Source organism: Pteropus vampyrus, unplaced genomic scaffold (assembly GCF_000151845.1).
Source record: "Pteropus vampyrus isolate Shadow unplaced genomic scaffold, Pvam_2.0 Scaffold172, whole genome shotgun sequence".
In the NCBI taxonomy this organism is placed as follows: Eukaryota; Metazoa; Chordata; class Mammalia; order Chiroptera; family Pteropodidae; genus Pteropus; species Pteropus vampyrus.
This window is the reverse complement of record NW_011888953.1, coordinates 2003326-2011665: the sequence shown is the minus strand read 5'-3', so window position 1 is coordinate 2011665 and position 8340 is coordinate 2003326.

Below are 8340 nucleotides of genomic sequence, written 5' to 3'. Positions count from 1 at the left end.
ATAATTCACAGATTGGAAGAAGATATTTGCAAATCATATATCTGATAAATGACTTACATGAATAAAATAAAATATACTCTATGCTGAATATATAAAGAACTCTCAAAATTCAATAACAAGAAATGAACAATCCAATAAGTAAATGGCTGAAATATTTAAACTGAAATTTCACCAAAGAAGATATAAGGGTGGTAAATAGGCACATGAAAAGTGGTCAAAATCATTAGTCATTAGTGAAATTTAAGTTAAAACCACATTTAGAAACTACTACACATCTATTAGAATGGCTTACATTAAAGAGACTGACCATACCAAGTGTAAACAAGAAATAACTGGAACTCTCATGTCCTGCCAATAGAAATAGGATTTTTAAATGTCTATTGAGTGGATAATGTTGTGTTAGGTTCTGTAGAATCTTACACTTTCTATACTCTTGACACTGAACTGGGCTACTTGTACTTCATTAACAGTGCTTTCTCTCTAAGGAATAAAAATAAAACTGCTTTATAACTCATGGAATAATTTTATAATAAAACTCACATTTTATTATAACATATAAAACCCATGACTTAATTCTCAAAACAATGTATTCCTTCTCTTTAGTAAGACTTTTGTTCTTCCTTCTTGACTGCTCCATCTCAAATTATCTTTAATATTGCTCCTCTTTCTGTCCATTAAATATTGATGTGCCTTGGGGCTCTGTCCTCAAACTTATTTTCCTCTTACTCCACAAACTCCATGAGGCATTTCACCCCATTCAGTCTCTATATTTCAATGGCATGTGCATTGACTATTTGCAAAAGTATATCCGCAATACTGAGATGTCTCTTGTAATTCTGATTCACTACCTACACTAAAGTGTCCCTAAAATTCACTTATTACCTAAATTTGGGTTTATACAAGCCCATGCCTTCCAACTGTATTTCCTTGGTGTTCTTTATGACAGGTAATAAATTTTCCATTCATTCAATATCCAGAGACAAAGAATTTGGCTATTTTCTTTGCTTTCCTCCTCCTTCTTGCTCATTGATCCCACTGATGTTACTCCTTAAAGTTTAAATATTACTCCTACTCTACCCTTCTTTTCCATTTCTACTCCATCCTCTTTCATTTTTTGCCTAAACTCTTGATAGTCCAATCACTTTACTTCTGATAATGACTCCTCCAATCACTTTGCACATGGCAGCCTGATTATTATTTTTCAAAATCAAATAGCTTCTATCAGTCTACCGCTTACAACATTTCAGTGGCTTTTCCTATCCCTCAGGACATAGCCTCTTTAAAATTGTAAACTCTTTATAAACGGTAAAAAAATTTAAAAATTAAAATTAAAAAGACACACATAAATGAATTAACCTTAGACCTAGCTTTACCTTACCTACTTTTCTTAGCATCTTCCCTCACGCATGTGATTCCCAGTACAACCAAACACCGTCCTCATATCTGCCACATCTTCTTTTATTTCACAGCCTTCCCATAGGTTGTTCCAACTATTTGGAACATTCTCTTAGTTTCTCTTGACCCCTTTTGCCTTGTGAACTTACATATAACTTCTACTTATCCTTCTACCTATTTATCCTTGTCATCACACTCATAGAAATCTGCCTTATATCTTCTTAGACTGGGTTAGATGTTTCTACTGTTATTATGTTCACATAATCTCAATCACAGTACCTGAAAATTATGGTTATATTGAGTTATCTGAATCAGAGAGCACTGTAGGGGAAAAGACCATATCTGCCTTTTCCACCACTATATTCATATGCTTAGAACATGATATGCATTCCATTAATATTAGTTTTCTTGAATGAACAGATATACTGATAAATAAATACAGAAAAGAGAACCTCTATGCTCACAGAAAGGTACACTCACAGACAAGCGGGAAAACCAAGAGGAGTTAAAGCGTAGGGATGAATGTGAGCAGAAACGAAGATGAAAAAGTGTTTGTTAGAGGGGAACAGGTTGATCTAATCATATTTCACACAAAAAAATATAAAAGCAGCTTTGATATAACTCTGTTCATATTGGGGGATGAACACTATGCTTTAGGAGTAACGAATTAATCAAATTCGGGAAACAAAACATGGGCAAGAAATTTTAAATAACTGCCCCTGAGGACATTGGTAAATACCTCATAAAAAGTAGAGGATGGGAGGAAATAGAGGGAAGAAAGCTGTCTGACTGAAGTATGACAATCCTAAATGAACCAAAATATGGCAGGGATCTTAGCCAAAAGAAGTGCACCAGCACTAAGTAAATGTACCTTGTCAAAAAATGCATTTAAATAGGAAAAAAAGGAAGAAAAAATATTAAAAATACCATTTTTAGACCTTAAGAAAACACTTATTTTCCTCATCCGAATTTGACCCAGGATGTTAAACCATTCAAAGTGTTATTGCCATTTCCTTCATCTTTTGTTTATTTCACTCAATCTTTTCATTTTTATTGAACTTAAAGTTTAGCCAATTTTTCCAAAGATTCCACTAGACCATAACATGTTTTCAGACAAACCTGTGGCACTCAGCTTTGTTAAACATTGTTCTGTCTGTGAAATTATACATTTGATACTTGAATTTTATTGTTTACTGAGGATAATTTAAAACTGCATTATATGTAGAATAATTCATAACAATATGAAGAATTCTATAGATTTGGAAAATAGAAGATGGAGGATTGATGCTTTTTCCTGGATATTAATCTGTGATAAGTGAATGATTTTAAAAATTATGTGACAAAAAAGCAGATCAGAAGTATTCAGCATAAAAAAAAAGGCTTATCTATCAATATTTGTTTAGTTGAATTGCTAAATACTATTGAATTTCCTTCATGTAAAAAAATAAGTCCTATTTTTACCTATATGTTTACCTATAGGTACTGGCAAAGCCAGTCCAAAACTTCCATATCTTTTGTATACAAACACAAATCCTGACCTAGACTTGATTTCAGGCTGATAGAAACTTTTTAAAAACATTTGTTTGTTCAATGCGTAAATATTCTATGAATACCATTATTTTCCCAAATCTACTTTGCTTATTTACATAATTTTCTTTTGATAGGTTAATCTAAATGCAGTATATACAGAAAATTTCCTTATAATCCACATATAGATAGATCTATGTTCTAATATATATCTCTATTAAGGTCATGATGAATTTGTCTATAAAATAACCATCAGTGATTCAACTGAAATAATTATTCAGATCAATTTTATAGTGTTCTGTATATAAAGAATAGCTATGTGATTTTTTCATTTTTATTGGTATTGTGGTACAGTGAGGGTAAGGAAAGGGAGAGGAAGATAAGGTCTTTCTACAGGAAAGTAAAGGTTTGGCCTGGAGTTCATTACCAATGAAATCAGTGAAATCATATTAATAAGCTAATGACAAAATATCCATCTCAATAAGTTTATAAATTGTTGGTCAGATTTGAGACTAGTCTGTTATTTCAATAGTAGTATTAATGCTGCTGCTCAGAGCCACTCTCCAACCTTCTGTTAACTGTTGTTTTAGAGCCTATGCTTCTCCGGACCATCATAATTGGGGTTTTAAACACATATTAATAGTAATAACACCCACTGATTTTCACTCCTGCCTGCTACTGTGAGACCATCATTTCCCTGCAAATGCTACCCTTCATGGTTATTTCTGAGTATTCATTAGAGAATACTTCAAGTTTGTTCATGCACTTAGAGACCACATGGCAACCACCATGTGTTAACATGTGTCTCTTGCCTTCCTTTCTGGTGATACATGAAGCCAGAGACTGTGCTTTTATTGCTTACAATTGAGCTTTCCTACTCCGTCTACCACTCTACCATTACCACTACCATACTCTGGAGCTCTTTCAGGTACAAAGCAGTGATGAGTCTGGGGAGTCCTCAAGTTCCCGACACTATACTGGTTTCTCTTCTTCATTTGTATACTCCTTTATGGATATTGGGTTTTAATAGAAACAAAATTGAGATTCTAATTCTAAAATAATAATTAAATGATTTTAATGTGAAATGTATTAGATAGGTTAAATGACAAAAGACATAGCTAGAGAAAAAATAATAACTTGAGAGAAAATAGAAAAGAAATTAACTACAGTGCAGCATAAAAAGATTTTTTTTAAAAAAGAAAGTATTATATTGAAGGTAAGAAAAGACTTAATAAATGTATAATTAGAATTCTGGAAAGAAGAATATAGAATGGGAAAAAATATAATATTCAAAGAGATTAATGACTGAGAATGTTTTAGAATGGCTGCAAGACAAGAATCTTTATATTCTTAAACCATAATGAATTTCAATCAAGATATATACAATAAAACCTATTTGTAAGCACATTTCTGTGAATCTGAAGAATATTAATGACATAGAAATTCTAAAAATAGCAAAGAGAAGGAAAATATAAAAGACCGATTTATATTTGTCATCTTAGCAAAAAATAAAAGCTGTGAAAGAGTAGAATACTAGTACAGTGCATTCTCTTCTTAACATTTATGAAGGGAGTATTCCCGGGGCTCATAATTAATAAAAGGGGAGAATTATGCTAAATATCTAGATAATCAATAAAAATAATAATAGTTTATAACTTCAAACCAATGAAGGGGGAAATAAAATTTTTAAGACAGTCATTCTAAACAAAAAAGTCAAGAAAGGAGAAAAAAAGGAAGACATGAGAAAAGCTAGGAAATAGAAATCATCAAATAAGATGTAAAAATAAAACTGAACATATTAAAAATCACAATAAATATAAATGGACTGCATTTGACAACACCAGAAATTATCATATATGAAAACACAAACAAATAGATTATGACAACTTAATATAATTGCTATTATGTAGCTATAAACAACTTGCTGAGAAGAGAGATGAGTAATAAGAAGACAAAAGAAGACTTTTTAGAGAAGGTGATGTATGAACTGAGTAACCGAGTACACATGAAAATTTGCCAAGGACACAAACAGGACAAGAACATTCTAGAAATAAAAATGGCATTTATGAAGAATAATTGCAATGTATTTTTACTTCTTCCCCTCATTCAATGGAAGAACGAAATGATGGGAGAGAAAAGGGGATAAAATTAACAATTAGAATCCCTTATTATTTAGCAAAGATTTACCTGTTCTAGAAACCTTTCTCTAATGATCTTTATAAAAAGAAAGCATTTTCATTATCTGGGTTAGTTCCATACAGCATTAGATCAGTGATTTATAAACATTGGTAGTAGTTCTCATAACAAAGTTTGCTTTTGCATAGCGGTGAGAGAAATGAAGACAATACATTTCCTTTTCCATATACTAACACTGCCTTTTTAGATTTTGTATTAAAAATTCTTTACATTATAATTAATTGTGGTGATATGCAATAGGTTTTTGTTTGCTTCTTGTTTATTAGTTTTTAATTTCTTTGTTGGCAAAATAAGGAGTCGGCAATAAAATCAAATCTCTTTTTCTCGTGTATTAAATTGCATTTTATTGTCCATGAAATATAAAAATCTGGACACCACTAGATTAAACAACTCTCAAAACTTCTTTTGCAAAGATCGATGCAGATAGAGATGTGTTTTCCAAAGAATACATCAGAAATGGAGAATTGTTTTAAATAGAACCAATCCAAAACTACAGAACGTTTTTTTCCCTCCAGTTTGATAAATTTACTTCTTCAGTAATAACTATATGAGTCTCTTGTTCTCAGAACAGTAAACCAAATATCTGGCATACAAACTTAATATCTACTGTTTTCCTTCAAAGAAAAAAAATCTCATTGGATAATTCTGTTCTTATGCCTGTGTGTATGCTTTTAAAAATCATTCAATATTTGCATATAAGCTAATCAATAAAAGACTGCTATGAGCAGCTAGTTTCCTGGAATGATTAAAGTATTTAATATTAGATGCCAAATGACACTTAGAAAATAGTCTATGTTTGTCTAAGAATTAAATAAGATATCAGACGATAGAAACTTATCACACCCTATTCAATATGGAGCTCATATTTAGTCTCCAAAGGAAAAAAAGAAGTTAAAAAAATGGAATTTAACTATGTCCATGCCTATTACATCTAAGTGAGATTACAGATTAAAGCACTGACAGATTTAAAACAGTCATAATCATGTATTTTATCCTAGTTCTTTCAATTTGTTCTTTGCATATAGCACATTGAATTCTCTGTATTTCTCATAGTCTTCAGAAAAATGTTTTCTTACACAGTAGATCTCTCATATATTATTTGTAGACTACATGAATAATAACACCGATTAGGCTTGTCATGATGAAATGAGAACTTATAAAATCAATGTGATACGATTCATACATGTAAGAATCATGAGGTTTTTGATCTTCAGGAATGTACTGAACTGTCATTCCTCATATGTACTGAACTATCACGGACATCTAGTAGGCTTCCTAAACTTACTAACTCTTATTATTTTCATTTTGTTAGTAAATGTAAAGTGAGAACATAAATAAGCCAAAGATAAATTTTTGCCAATAGTTTCAATTTTTTTTAAAAAAGAAAGCCAATTTTCCTAGAATATTAATTCTCGAAGTGTGGTCCCAAACTCTTAGGGGGTCCCCAAATAGCTAAGTGTAAAGATATAGTCAAGACATTATTTGTCTTTTTCACACCTACTCTCCCACAAGTGTACAGTGGAGTTTTCCAGAGGCTGTGATATATAATGATATTGACTCATGAAATGTATCCATATTTGGAAGATCTTCATAACTAAGTGAACCAGTATTTTCCAAATGACCAATGTATGATGTGACTGAATCATGCATGGACAAAAGATCCACTCAAAGTACAAGACAGATCAATGGATTTTAATGTAGCAATATATGAAAAGTATGGTGCTATGTTTTCAGATTCTACATTGTAACTAACCTCTAAGAAAATACTAACTATCCAAGTTTTGGAGTTGTATAAAAGAATATACACAGTACCTGAAAAGTCTATTAAAATGCATCACGCTTTTTCAACTACATATCTGGGTAAAGCCAGATTTTTTTTCCATGTACTTCAGCAAAAAGGCATATTGCAACATCTAGAATGCAGAAGCAGATAGGAAAATCCAGCTATCTTTTATTGAGTCGAACATTAAGGCGTGCACTGTAAAAACGTAAAGCATAAAGGGGACTGGAGCCAAAAAGTTTGAGAACTGCTGCTCTAGGGAATTTATTAAAAATGGCTTCTGCATGACAGAAGAAAATTTGCGCTGAAAGAACATTCACCCCAATTTAAAATGGAACTCTGCTTAAGGGCTTTGTAAAAATTGGAGCAAAACTATTTGTTAAGCTGCTTGGGAAATTCTGGAAGGTAAAGGAAATTACTGAGACCTAATCCATAATGTGAAACTGGTATGTAAATATGTTTATAGGAAACATATATCTCTCCAAGCCACTTGGGCTTAAAACAATGAAAAACCCTATCAAGTAGGCCTAATTAAGTCAACAGCATCTAAATCTAAACTTAAATTATAAAGTTAAAAAGAATCTATCAATAAAAGAACATACACAACCTTTTAGCATTTTTGTACATTCACCACTTATAGAGCATGGATTCGGGTTTTTTTTAGTTCTTAATTTTTCCAATATTGCTAACTTTAACTCAGAACCACTTCTTAACATGTCTGCATTCAATAAATATTAATAAATGTAAGCAATCCAACCAAAAGAAAAGCATCACCAGTGATGTTCATGGAATCAAGGATGATTAGAAAAATATCTTACACTACAGAGAATATTTAGTTCAAGATTAATATTCTATGTGAAAATCAATGAGAACAATGATAAATTTGAGTTTACTGAGCTACTAATGAGGAATACAAAGATTAAAAGTGCCAATCACTCATCTCATAAAAAAAATAGATTAAATGTTTCACTGCAAAGATTGAAGAAAGTGAAATAAACGTATACCATGAAGAGACTATTTTATCTCAAGGTAGAAATTGCAGAGTTTATAAATCTATCTTCCACAATCCCCACATTGAGTCAGTCAACATTTGTTATAGATTCTTCCTTCATCATTCTCCCACTCTAATCCTATTGCCCTAATCCTTAACTGTTCCTCTGTAACTATAACGTCTCCATGTTTCAATGTTTCTTCACACAGATGCCATACTGAAAATTAGTAAAATTCGTATCTGTTCAAGTCTCTTCATGTTTAAACAGTCACTGCCTACAAAATCAAGTCCATACTCCTCGGTTTCCCATGAGTCCTTTTCCCAATCTGTTCCTTCCTGCCTTTCCACCCCTTTTCCATTTGCTTCTGTGTAATGCTTTCAAAACCAACTAAATCTATTTCTGAAATGTTCTCCCTTCTTAATTCAGCTGTTTATTCTTCTCATTCTCATT